The following is a 14761-nucleotide window of genomic DNA, read 5'->3' on the forward strand; positions in this document are numbered from 1 at the left end:
GGAGTCAAAGACAGAATGATGTCATGTGTCTGTACAGGTTTATATCTGCCTGCATGCTTGTGTATTTAGGTGGAAGTAACAACGTCATTTGGTCAGAGTGTGTTTGTTTGGACACTGTGATACACGGACTGACTGCTGACACACAGATGAACTGTTCAAGGTAAATAAACAATGATGCAACCAGCTGCAGGGCAAAAGAATACATAAACTCTTTTAGTCAATGATACAAAGATTAATATGAGGATGATGGAATTTGTAGTCTTATTCTGTTCATACCATTTACTGTATCAGTTATTGACATTGTTTTCTTTAGCTAATGTAAAGATGGTTTTGCTTGTAAAATATATAACTAGTTTTTCAAATTTCAACTGAAAGTAAGGTGCAAATTCAGACTCCGGCTCCAATTTAGTGGATTTTTATGTTTTTGAACCCTACTAACTCTGAGTCGTAGCTTTCCAACCTTTTTCAATCCACTCTCAAACTCCCAAACATTATTAAATCACCAAATGCAATTTATAAGTAAAAACAAGCACATAAACTCCCACAAATCCGATAAATATTAAAGCCTGACTGATATAGGATTTTTAAGAAAGATATTGATATTTGCAAATTTAAAAATTGGCCAATATTGTTTACTTTCCCTTCTTTTCGGAAACACAAAACATAAACAAAAATTATAAGCCATAATTAGTCATGTGTAGATAACATGACATAATGCAGTTTAAAAATACACTTTATTGTAATAAATAGTACTTTGTACTAAAGCACAGCTGTTCATTTTGTTTTGTGGTGGATTTGTGGTTCCTAACAGGTGTTGCCAACAGGGGAGCTGCAGGGCGCCCTCTGGTGGACAAACTATGTAACTACAACACTCATAACATGATTGAAGGTTCTGTCTTTCATCTCACCATTTTGTAAATTCTCATTTATCCGCTGTTATAAACATAGATTCTGATTTATCTGCAATTTTCTTTCATCAGCCGATAATTTCGGCATGTCAATTCATCAGTCAAGCTCTGATACTTGTATTAATACCTATGTTTCTATGACTTTATGTATATAATTTTTCTTTTTTGTTATTGCCGACCCCTCGGGGACATTTAAAGTGTCCCCCAACAGAATCCACAACCTGTTTTATTGTCTTCTAAAAGTCTAGTTTACAGCCTAAAATTCTGCTGTTTTGGTTAATTAATAATTCAATATTTAATAATTTAGATATTCTTTAAACATAAACATCTGAGTGCTTTGTCTGTCTGTGTTTTCTGACCTACTGACAATGAGAAGGCAGTGTTTGTAGTTATAAAGATGAAATTCATGTCAGGCCCTGGCCCTCTTCCTCAGATATTAAGGCAACACACTGAGAGGGGCAGAGTGAATTTAAAAGACAAAGGTAAAGGATGAGGATCAGAAAAGAAAGAAAAAGAACATTTCTTTACCTTTACCTTCTCTGTGTGATTCATCACTGAGGTATTTAATCACTGTTAAGATGAATAATCTGCCAATATGAGACTGAAAGGCAGCAGGTAGTCTGGCAGTGTGTTCAGAGAGTCAGATGGCTCTTGAGGTAAACAGGACATCGACCTGATGAAGCCCAACCACAGAAGATCTGACTGTCTCTCAGCCAAATGAGCATATGCTGCTACGCTGCACAAACACTCACAAACCCCATCTCCACAACAACAAGGACTCATTTATCTCCATTTCTCTATCACTGCATCATCTGCAGAATGTAGTTAAACATCTAAATTATAAAAAGAGATAAATGCACAAATAAAATAATTAATAAAAACGAAAAAATAATTTAATGGTTTTGGCAGAAAAACAAGAAAACGCTCAGTTTTCATTTCAAAATGCAGCGGATGAGAATCTGAAGGTGACAGTCAAACAATATGAAACTACAGCAGCTACAGGGATCTTTTCGTCGGATGTCGTGCTGCTGTCAATATTAGAGCCTTTTCTGGTTTATGAGACCTGATGACAGACAAGAACCTGCAGGGAGAAACCAAACTACTACAGCTGCACATGACCCAGAGGCTGAACCACATAAAGAGCCTGCTGATGTGTGTGTAAGACACAAAGTGTTGTGTGTGTTAGATCCCTTTAGACAAAGGGTCCAGACCACAACGCACTCACAGCCCACCAGCATCAACATTTAGTGCGTTTACATCCACTCGGGTATCTAAGTAATGATAAGGTTTGTAGTGAAGTGCTGAGTACTGAAGTACTCTAATACAAACAAAGGGTACTGTGACATACAAATACATTATCATGTGCAGGTGCATCTTTAACTCAAGTTGCAGTAATTAGTTAGTAAAACAATTGGATGGTAAATGATGTTGACCAATGATGACCGACAGTGTGGTGAGTGCAGCAGACTTCAGACAGCCAGAGATGCTTTTTATTATCCATAACAACAATACATTTTCATCACTCTGTACCTTGTGTCTGGTAAATACAGATTCATCAGGTACGACTTTGAGTTTCTTAGGACTGGATATGTACTGAGGCCTTTACCGATATTTATTTGAGAGTGTAAAAACATCTGAGAATGATATATCGGCCGATATCAATTTGCTTTACACAAACTACAAAAGAAAGATTTTTGACAAGGTTCCCTTAAATAATGCTTTTTTAAAAACAATTGTGACCAATGATTGTACGGGGCAGGACATCTTTCAATTAAATATTCCAAAACATATCTTTAGCGTTACTTTTCTTGTGATTTATCGGCTGACATCTATATCTATGCCAAAATATCTGCAATGGGCTAATATCGGTCGGGCTCGAGGTGACACAAGCATAAAAGAGACATTAAAAAAAACAACTAAATAACAGTGCTCAAACCCAGAAGTGGTAGAATGAGCTCTTCTTAACTGCTGATGTCTTAAAGGCCTTTTCTCTTTATTGGTACTCCAGTTTTTCCACCTCAGCTAAGTGTCAAGTGCCGAGACAGTCTTTTGTGATACATCGTCCTCTTTTGATTTCCAGGCTACAAAAATCTGCATAGATCAATAAAAACAGAGACCAATGCTGACAACTAATTAATCAGGTCTTTAAACACATCATCGGTTTAGTGGCCTGAATAACAGCTGAGTCCTGCCAGCGGAGTCCTGGCTGCTCCTCATGCCTGCAGTCATCGCTGTCTCACCCAGAATCACAGTAAACAAGGCTCTCTGGGGAATAACGGCTTTGCTATAAATCTGTCTCCTCTTGAAGCTAAATTGGGAGACACAGTTTTCATAGCTGGTAAAAAAAAAAACAACAACAACTGAAGGCTGCCTCGCTGACCAGGAGCTCTCTCTCCCTCAGATCTTGTTAATGAATTCAGAAACACAAAGCTTTTCCTGGGAGAAATCCGTGTGATCTCGTCCTGATGTGAACCAGGTTTACTGCCAGCCACAGCTCAGCAGAAAAAAAACACACCTCTCTTCAGACGTTTGGACTTAGAAGTGTTACTCAGACTGAAACACTGTATTTCACTACACATTAATCCAAATCTGGAGCTTTTCGTGAGATCAGAAACAATTGTTTTCTACTGGCAGACAGCTCACATAAAACTCTCAGTCCTCCTCTTCCGCCTTCCTCCTACTACCCTCCTCCTCTTCCTCCCACCTCCCTGCCTCATCTTCTTTCACCATCGGGTCAGCCTTGGAAAGAGCTGAGTAATACAATAAAATATGTGGGCTGGTGAATGTCACAACATTTGAAAGAGAGGCGATGTGTGTGTTAATTAAAGCGGCGCAAACGAGGGAGAATCTGTGGCGTATTAACACGGCGGAATAATACGATCACTCGGTCAGGTAAACACAGGGGAGAGGGGAGAGAGGGGAGAGAGGGAGAGGGAGGGAGGGCAGAAGATGGACTGGCAGAAGAAAAGAAAACAATGGGAATGAAAAAGAGAGAGAAGAGAGGAGGAATACCAAAATGACGAGCGGAAAGACAAAAGGCAGCAGAATAAAAATGACATAACAGAATTAAAACTTAGTCAATCAAATCTACAGGAGGAGGGACAACAGGGAAAGATAAACACATTACCTTGGCATCATCTGCTGAGGGTCACTGGGTCATCTGGACACACATGGGCCGAGCATCTGTACGCACACACACACACTCACACCACAGAAACAAACACTCTTGTAACTTTTTAGGTTTTGAAGCTCTATGGCCTCAATAAAACCGTAAAATTAACTCCTTGTTGAAATAAACGGCTCTGCTTCCGTTTATTATCGTCATTATACTGCAGCCAAGGAAAATACCGGTTTTGATTGCCTTGCAGGTGCCTATTAAAGTCAAACTGAAATCACATGTTGTCATTCATTTTTGCAATTAAAATAAAGTCAACATGTTTTTTTTTGAAAGTGTGGTTTTTATCACTTAAAAAAAATAAAAGGGGGGTAATCTTACGGGAAATCAGTCTGAGACTGACAGCAGCTGAGACCTGACAGGGGACTGAGAGAAAAAGTAAACACACTAGCTCAGAAGCCATGTGCAGACAGTGAGTTGTCAGCAGGACCAGCGTCTAAACTGAACAGTGACGTTACGTTTACGTGCTGTTTAATGTGCAGCAGCAAAGCAGCTATCTAGCCTAAAAAAACGGCGTTAGCGGTGCACTTTTCTGGAAGCTAGGAAAAGATGTATGTTCATTTTTGTAGGTTAGATAAGACGGGGACTTTAACGTGAAGGCTAATGTTGATTGTTGTTCAAAGTCTGTGGCACTCGTGTTGCGTAGCACGCTGCTGTCTCTCTCTACGTCACCGTGGCTGCCTGCACATGAGATAACACTGATGTTTAAAATAAAGCAATTTAATTGGCCGTATGGAAACACGTTCTCTATCTAAGTATTGCAAAGACATGGTGAAACAAAAAAATGTATATAAACTAGAAAAGTCTTCCTTTTGGTTTCTGATTTATTTTTTCTCTAAGGAGAACACAGGAGGAGATATGCAACTGTAGCAGACCAAAAAAATGCATTTAATTTCAGTTGGACATAAAAAAAACACGGCTTTGGTCAACAGTTTAGCAAGTGTCCTACATCAGTGTTCAAGATTTAATCAACTACAGGTTATTGCAACAATACTTAAACATGAGTTCAGCTTACTACAAACACACTTCCAAAGATGGAGGAACAATTTAACACAACCTCTGTTTCTTCCGTGGTCGTGCTATAAGTACCATAATATATATAATATATCTGATATAAATAATAATGAACTCTGCTTTACATCATTGGATTCTTCACCTCCACCTCATTCATTATTTACTTGTTTAAGGACACAGTGTCATGTACCATTGCTTACTTACTTATTTAGATACTGGTTCATCTTCATTTTGCTTTTCTATAAAACTCTGAATGGCCTTGCTCCATCATATACTGCACTGCATGTACTCCGACCTCTCAGATCAGCTCCTGTGGCTCTAGTACTCTTGCTACCTTCAGCTTCTATGCTTCTAGTTGTTGGAGTAGCTTCCCTGGAGGACTGTTGCCTTTCAAAACTGAGCACTGCCTCCTTTGTAATCAAATAACTGAAAGCTTGACTTGCCTCAAAATAAATAACTGAAAAAAATCAAGGTCACTTACCCTCACTGGTTTCAGAAGAAGCTCCTCTTCAAACAGCTGATGTCGTCAACGCTGGAGGGCTCGATGATGTAGGCAGTTTGTGTTTGCGCATGTGTGTGTGTGTGTGATTGCGTTCACTGACCAAAGTGCACCCCTCACTTTTTCCTCATACATTTCACCTGCACGCTTCACTTTACGAAACACACATTCACTTATATCAGGAAAACCAGTGAGATAGTGTGTGTGTGTGTGTGTACATACAATACTGATCTGCTCCTGAGTCCTTCTGAGTCTTTGCATCTCTGGAGTGTCGGACACGATGCTGAACCCTCGACCTTTACTCTCTTCAAAATCCTTCTTATACTTCACCTGCAGGAGAGAAAGAGGGAGAGAAAAGATTGATGTTAAAGGAACATTCAGCCTCGAAATCATCAATTAGTGACGAACATAAATATTTCAATACTGATGCAACATTCAATAATAACTCAAATTAAAGACCGAGCTTCTTTGTAGAGCTGCCACGTCGGGTTAAAATTCAACAAGCGTACAGAGAAGACAAACAGTTCCTACACACACAGAAGGAGGGAATAGACCAGGCAGCATTGGAGCTACAACACAAAAAAGGGTTAGAGGCTGCAATCATAACTCTGTTCATGAGCAGATCACTGGAAGCAACAAAACCTCTCATAACAGTAATGATACAGAAGAGGGTCTGAAGGTGGATTTTACCTTTGAATGCGCCCACACAGCAGAAATAATTACACCCCTCAGCTTTCAGACAGAACGCAGCTACGATCAACTTCACACCGCGTGAAAAGAACTTTAAATATACAATAAGTGCTCCTCATACAGGGGGAACAGTGTTATGCAGGAACTGAAAAGGAAAGACCTTTAACATAGTGATTCAGACGCAGTTTTGGCCGATGATTCATTCTAATCAAAGTTAAAGTGCTAGATCGTCAGCTGATTGAGGTGACACATTTTCAGTCCGGTCTTCCTATAGTTTACACCCGTGATGCGGCACCCCCTTTTGCACCGCAACACCTATACAGTACATATGCTGCACCCATACACACGCCTCAGTGTTATTTAGTTCACTTTTTTAAGTAAGTATCTTGCATGGACTCCATCCTTTGTCACATCCCATGAGCCAGTTTGTTAACCTCACAAGTAGGGCTGGAAATTAAACCTCAACGCTTTGAGTACTGACTAAAATGTTTCCACAGAATCAAATGTTGAAAAATGTCATTTATCAAAAGTTTAACCCTGAGAGATGTGATGAGGGCAACAAGCCAAAATGTGTTGGTCTCACAATAAAGTTGCTCTTTACGCCACAAGTGGTGCCGGAGTTTAGTACTTCTTCATGCACCTTCAAATTGGTTGTGCCAGTAGTCTCTGCTATTTAAATAATAGTAATTTAGCCAGTGGAGACTCAAACTAACACTGAATGTATCTGCTAACAAGTCCTGTGTGTCTCGCAGCCTGATGTCTCTTCGTCCTCTGAGTCACGGAGCTCCATCGTTGTCCAGAAATGATTATAAACACATCAGTGAGTGACATGTTCCTTCATTATGATTGACACACTTTTTACTGTAGTTTAACAAATGCACTATTTTCTCCTGTCTGCTTGATGAAAATAGAGGAAATGTAAAAAATATTTATGTCTTCACTAGGAACCAATGGGCTTGGAGCTGAGAGACACAGACAGGAAGTATAGGACGGACTGACAAATGGTTGTTTTTTGATGTTTCATGGGATTTGCTGACAACAAACAAAATACTGAATATTACCAGCCTGATTCCTCAAAGAGAGGTTTTGGGGGTAAAAACCACTATGGTTGTAAAGTTTTGACACCAGAACTGGATCATTGGTTTGCAGATGTTGTCAAGTGTCTCTGTCTGTTTTGGGGATTATTCTATTGTATCTCAAATTACTTTTGGATTTCAGGTTTTGTTTTTTGGATCTTCTGCTCTTCTTGGATTTGTTCGTTTCCCAGACTGCCTGCTTCATCAGTTTTCACTCACTTGAACTGAACCTGCCCAGCTTTAGTGTCTGCATTCTGGTCCACATCCTTGTTTCCTGCGTTCATGCTCGGCAGCTTTAACACCGTAATTATAATGAATCAGTTAAAGTCAGTATATATATATATATATATATAAAATGTTGATCTCTGGACGGTCCAAACAGCTGCCGTCTTCATCGCCTTCAGCAAAGAATCACACTGAATTTAAACCCCCTCCAAAAAAAAAAAGATTGCTGTGTTACTGGCAACAGCAGGCAGAGTGGACAATTTAATACCCACAGATAACAACAACAGCAACTGAGCAGCAGGCAGTCATTTCATACTCCGGCCCTTCCTGCACTTCAGTTCGACCTTCAGAGGAAACACTGCAACTCATTTAACCATCAGTCATCAGAAACAGCCCATTAGCCCTCAGAGTTACGTAAGCCTATAAACTGCAGGAATATGACTCAGACAGTTAGGGTGTGTGTTACGGTATTCTGCTCTCACAGTGATTGTTCCCATTCTCCATAAAAAGCAGATTAAATCCCCATTCATCATCGTAAGCTCCCTGCAGAGCTAATACGACAAGCTAACAAGCTAAACCTCCCACACACACACACACGCGCGCGCGCACGTGCACACACGCACTGACACTGTGTCACACACACTCACACCTATGGAGAGTGAAAGTAACAAACATTCAGGGATGAAAACTGGAATCTCTTTTAGTTTTGGTAGTTCTCCAGTGAGCCAGAGTCACTGCACTGTTGGTGAACTTAGTGCAGGAGGAGGAATCTGATGGAGGACGGATCTCATCAACACGCTTTTTCTCCCAAGTCGTCACGTATGGACGCATGGTCAATAGTGTTACTTTTGTCAGACGAACTTAAACGAAATATATCCGTCAAAGACCTTTTTTCCCCCCCCGACTAAAACGAGACGATGACAATATCCTTAAACGCTGACTGTGACGACACTAAAATGGAATCCATAAAGTAAAATCGTTAATAAAATCTCGCTTTCTTTTTGTCAGTATAATGAGGAGACAAAATATTGCAGGTTGTACTTTCTCCCTCTAAATTTTCACTTGAACAGCGTGTTCATTTAGCGGTATTTATTTCTCCCTGCGCTTTGCACGCTGGCCGACCAGGGCGACATCTGGTGCGGGAGGAAAACGTTATCGAGCGACACCAAGGGGTCTTGACCAACAGTCCATTTGTGAGAAGTTGGGAGTGAGAATGTGCTGATCTAATGGAGGAGGATCTGATAAAACAATGATCTGATGGAGAACGGGGTCTGACAGAAGAGGGTTGGATTGAAGAAGGGTCTGTGATGGAGGTTGAGTCTGTTGGACAAAGAATCTGATGTGGGACGGACTTAAGGGAGGATGGATCTGATAAAGAGTCAGTCAGGTCACATGGTCACCTCCACTCCGCTGTACCGTAACCACTATGTATACTCACTATGTGCACCGTCACTGTCTGTTACAATCAGTTTCCAGGAGCAGGCCGTGAACGCTTCAGTGCTAATTTAAAGTGATTTCAACATCACCTCCAGGGAACAAAAGTAGAAGAAGACGAGGAGGGAGCAGGAAAGTAAAAAGAGGAAGAGGGTATGTTTCACAGAAATCTCTCTCCTGGAGGTAACACGGGAAATGAGGAGACATAACGAGGAGGAGGAGGAAAGTCCCTTTGACACAGAGGACACATACTGCAGGTGAAATTGTCACATCAAAAGTATCTACAGTGATGCAAATTTTTAGACGTCCCCGCTGTCCTCATTTCAATTTTCACGCCACAAAAGGAAAGATAAAATTGTGCCAAATAGATTTTTTATTTTTTATTTTTTTTAAATTGCCTCATCCATTATGTCAGGTGGCTGAACAGCGTGTCAGCGGAGAAAGGAGAGATCGGGCCAGATATTAAAAGGCGCTGAAAGGAGTTTGTGCTCAGATGAATCTAGTCTACAGCCATAACATCCACACAGACGGAGGCTGCGGCACCTCGTCTGCACCTTTGGGGACTTTAAGCATCTGTGTGTTGTCATTTGACTGCTAACTACTTAAGAGAACACTTTCTCTGATAACACCTCAAACCTCCAACATGCACTTCCTGTGCTCTTCTTCTTCTTCTTCTATCCCCTTACAATTATTTTGTATTGATTGCACTATTTCCTTCGCTCTTACTACTTTCCTTAGGTATTTACTCCAATGATGCTCTTACTAGTATTTATTGGCACTTAGAGATGCTGTATTGATGCTTTGGTGATGCTTATACAGTATGTTGTTCCTCAAATGTAAGCTTTGGATAAAAGTCTGCCAAACACCTGAACATTAAGGTGATCCATCATTGTTGTTACGGCACCGTGTAGCTGCTGCCATGTGTGACACTGCTTGTTTTGCCTTTTTTGTGTCTTGTTTAAGTCAGAGAGGTTGTAAATTAATTGCCCTAAAAAGAGACGAGAAGAGAGAAAACCGTATCCCGTGATTTGATGTGTGGACAGGACGAGGAGATACGAGGACTGTAAAACAACTGATCCATCGCGCGGCGGCGTTAAGCCAATCGGATCTGGTCTGATGCATCTGAAACTGGATTCGTGTCCACCACAGCTGGGTTAGAAACTGGTACCAGGAGCCAAATGTGGAAGCCTTTTTAAATGACAGGAGGAGGAGACAAAGACCGACCCATCTTTAAGAAACTGTCTAATCACAGACGCAAGTCGTTTCTTTTCTTGGTTCCCAGTGTAGTTTGTCTGGCTCTACTGTCCTCGTCTTGTTTTACTTCCTGTGTATGTGTTTCACTGATTGTCTAACGGTTTCACCTGTTCGTGATTATGTTCACCCCCACTGGTGTATTTAGTTGTTTAGTCTGACTTGTTGCGAGTTAATTTTTCTTCATTGTTCTTGTTGTTGATGGCTGTGGTTACCAGTTTCTTGTCTTCCTCTTATGTTTCTGAATTGTACTCCTCGTTTTTCCTCTGGTCGCCTGTGGATTTATGGACTACTAATGTGTTTTCATTGCATGTCTCTGAACTATGAACCCCACGTCTCCTGTTAAGTCTCACCTTTTTGTTCCAATAGATGTTTATAATTTAGCTGCTCTGCTCCCGTGTCGGCAATCACGCCCAAAACCCCTGTTTCCCGTTTCTAAACTAGACAGTTCTACTTTAAAATAAAACCCAACGTGATGCTAAAATTTGAAGAACTTTCTCAGGTAGGAGAAGAGCACAACGGTTGAACAAGAGAGAAGCTTGATGGAGATTAAGATGCAGAGGGAGACGAGGACAGAATGAATGAATGTGTAAATCTCTGGTCTGTAAATGGCAAACTGCTAATAAATGGATTTTTATGAGGGCAGAGCAGGACAACAAACACAAACACACATCCCGTGACAAACAGCACGTCCCTTCTGCTGACTGCTGAGTGGACATCTGTCCTTTTGTACTGCAGTGCTGGGCACACACACACACTCTCTCACACAGGATGAGGACATATGGCGCAGAAGTAAAGCAGGTTTATTTTCTCAAACGTGATCTTTGCATCAGTTTTGTGTGTCACTAAATCAGCTCAGTGACTCATCTCGCCTTCAGGATGCAGAACCGTCAGAGCAGCTCCTACTGACACACCTGGCCGTTTGTTTTCATCTCCGTGTGGTGCCAGAGGGACGGAGATATGAGCCAGAGAGCTGCTTTAAACCAGATGTTAGTCAGACAGTTACCGTGAACTGTGTGTCGACAAAACTGAGAGGATCTGAATGTAAAGCGAAAAATGTAGCTTTCCAATTCAATATCCGGATATCCTTTGTCAACAAGTTCTATCTCTCGGTCGTGACACAATAACGTAGCAGTCAGTGGTGGAGTCCTAATTCCTTTCCCCACTTCTGTTGACAAGAATATTAACTAGTTTCTTTACCTGACGGCTGAAGAAGATCGGGATGAACAGGGAGATCTGCTGGATCTCAGAAGCCAGATTTCCATCCAAATATAACAACTTTAACTAGAAATTCTGCATAATGAAATGCTAATGAATTTAAATTTCCATCCATTACACAAATATTAGGAGTTGAATGCAACGGGACAAACAGCTGGTGGAGGTAATTCTCCAGTCGGTGACATTAAACTATCGCGGAAAAAGACGCATTGACGTGACGTCATTAAAAGAGCTGCAGTCGAAGCTCAAATGATGGAAAACAATGTGGGAAAAAAATGACATTTCTGTTAGTTCCATGTGTTAATGTGAGGAAGGTTAGAGCCTCGTCATCGCTCCAAAAACATCTGATGCTTTCGTCTCTTCAGTGGACGTTTATTAAGTCACATGCTTCAAGGGGCGGCTGTGGCTCAGGGGGTCGTGCGGACTTATCAGAAGGTCGTCAAGTTCAGCAGTATAATGAGCATTTACGTCATCATTTACTCACTAAGTCTGTTGCCTCTGTCGCGTTTCCCACCTCGCTTCAAACGTTTTTGGGATACTTCTTTCCAGTTTTTGGCATTTCCACTCGCATACGCATATTCAAAATGCACATGAAGGCATGTGAATGGAATAACATTTGGTGACGCTGCTTGAGGACAGCTACCTGCTCAGGGATGATTCATCACCTGAGGCCTGCAGAGTGTGCATCAGTGCGTTTACCTGGCTCTGCAGCTCGCTCTGCTGTCTCAGTCTCAGGTTCTCTGGTGTGTCGGCCACGATGGTGAACGACGTCTTGGGGTAATGTCTGAAAAAGAGAAAGAGCAGGGTTTCATATAACACAAAAACACAGCGGAAGAGTAGAGAGGGAGACAAAGGAGTTAAAATCCAAAGGACGACACTGAACCATAGAAAGAAAACACAATATTAATAATAACCAATATTGCGACTGCAATTTAAAATGCCATTATTTTTTAGCTCTTTATCTTCTGTATTATTCAAAACAGACAAGCAATAAATCACTGTATAGTATAACCAACTCAGCATTACATAAACATAAAGGGCCAGGCCTATAGTTATGAAGAAATTAGGGAATGCATGAATTGCATAAATAATTATTATGAGCAATGGTGGAGAAGAAGTATCATAATTAGTTAAGTCATGGCATAAAATAATATGATAATATATATGTTATATATATGAATATATATATATAATAATCAGGTCAGCCGACCTACAGACGACAAGAAAAACTAAGTTCACCACCGTTTGTTATACAGTAAGCGCTCATTACAAAACCCAAAGTTCAACCACCAATTAACGAGTCCTCATTTCCTCAAATCTCCACAAGAGTCCATCTCTCAACAAAAAATTCCCTGTTTGACACTAAAGTTTACGCAGTAAATCACAGTGTGATCGCATTAAATCTCGTTTTATCATATCGCGATTTTATCGCAAATGCAATTAATCATTCAGCCCTACTACAATCCTTAAAATAAACTGTTGTGGTAGTTTGTAGCAAAAAACAACCACTTGTATCTCACTAGATTATGAAAAGATGATGGTTATGACAGCGACAGGACATCACAGATTCAAACAAACCAACAGAGAAGAAAAGGGTGCCTTTTTATAACCGTATGTGAGAAGAAGACACTGGAGATGAATCATCATTCATTATACTGTCACATCTATTCCACTCTCAACCGATGATTCATCTGAGAAACATAAAAATGGATATGATGAATTCTGAAACTGTAAACCTCGAGGTCAAGTTTATGAGACAAATTCTTTGTAGATTGCATCAGCACACATCTCCAACCGTCTCTGCAACATTTTCAGGAATCGTCCCTCTTAAATGCCCTTTGAGGTGTATTTGCATGCAAACTATTATTGCTGCTGATAGCTGTTTATTCAGCCCTGGTTCTCCACACCTGCAACTGAGCCTTCTGAAATGATCCAAATACAAGAAAAAGACAAAAGGAAATGTTTCTTCTCAAGTTTAAAACAAATATATGCTTGTCTTCTCACCGTCACAGGAACACTTAGTCACCATTCATTAGATTGTCTCACTCTGTAATAAGTCATTTTGTTTAATTAATGTCCCTTTTAACAATAAAGGCCGCAGCCTGAAAAATCTCAGCGCCCTTCCCATGCGGCAAGTAACCTTAATGATTAAATGATGACATTAGCAGGAACAATGACCCATTGAGAAGTCAAAAAGTCACAAAGCAACACCCTGCCTCCCTTTATCTCACTTGGCCTTTTGGTTTCTAGTTAATGACCTTAAGATATATGTTTAGTCTTCTGTATTTAAAAGCAGCATCAGTGAGTTTGGATTTAAAGCTTTTGTCTGCACAAACACGCAACATAAAGGACAATCAGTATGAGGGTGGTGGGTGGCAGACTACAGAGGGTGGGAAACAATCCCAAATCTCCACCTCGAGGAATTTTTTAAGTTATGTTTATTGTAACTGGTGTTAAGCCCAGGAAGAGACGCCCTCTCTTTTTTTGGTCATTGTTTTCTGAAAATGTAGCAAATAGGGCTAAAACTCAATTACTAAAAAGGATTGATGGAAAGTCTTTGCTTTGTTAAATCCACATAAATATACACCGCACTTTTTGGAGCTGACAATTATTACTGTTGCATAATGCGCTTACCCTGTGAACAAGTGACGACAATGTGATTTGATGCCGCGGATTGCAACTTATAAATAGGATGGATAGATGGATAGATAGATATTTACAATCTAAGATGTATAGCCAACAGAAGTGCAACCGTGCAAATAGCGAGCAACAAAGAAGAGACAGGCCAGAGAAAAAAAAACATTTCAAGCTAAAAGAAAACAACAACAGCTCTGAACGACAATGATTCAGCACCTGAGCAGAAAGCACCCGGTCTACAAATCAAGTCCACAGGTTAGAGGCGAAACAAGCTAACGGCAACGTTAGCATTTAACGTAAATCATGATTGCTAGTTGAGATGAAGGCTAGCAAAGATAAGGCATAATTCTTAAATGTCTAAATGTGCGTTTGTTGTTCTTGTTCTCCTCTGGCTAGTCCCTGACTTTGGCCTAGAGTGAGTACGCCCTTAGACATCTCCTGGAAAACTACACCCATTTCAAAGGGTTAGTGGAGCCACAGCTGTTCAGTACTGTAACCTCTCAAAACGTATTGCCCTCCCCCCACAAAACAAGGACCTTTTCAGCAAATGAAATTATGACTGAGGAACTAAATGCACTCTCTGGTTCACCAGGAACCCTAAGATTTATATATGTGAAGTTTCTTTTTGCTGTGG

The 14761-nt window shown here is 40.6% G+C and overlaps 1 protein-coding gene across 1 annotated transcript in view; it reads right to left on the reverse strand.

Moving 5' to 3' along the window:
* The window catches only part of LOC119898539 (nebulette-like), a gene marked incomplete at its 5' end in the record, with an annotated part of 33115 nt that extends 20841 nt beyond the window's left edge, over positions 1-12274 (reverse strand). Inside the window, 3 exon segments of the mRNA XM_038712679.1 lie at positions 4036-4110; positions 5579-5926; positions 12190-12274.
* Between the last annotated feature and the right edge of the window lie 2487 nt (positions 12275-14761).

Source organism: Micropterus salmoides, unplaced genomic scaffold, assembly GCF_014851395.1.
Source record: "Micropterus salmoides isolate LMB-PRFRI ecotype aquatic unplaced genomic scaffold, ASM1485139v1 Ms_hic_scaffold_1198, whole genome shotgun sequence".
Classification (NCBI taxonomy): Eukaryota; Metazoa; Chordata; class Actinopteri; order Centrarchiformes; family Centrarchidae; genus Micropterus; species Micropterus salmoides.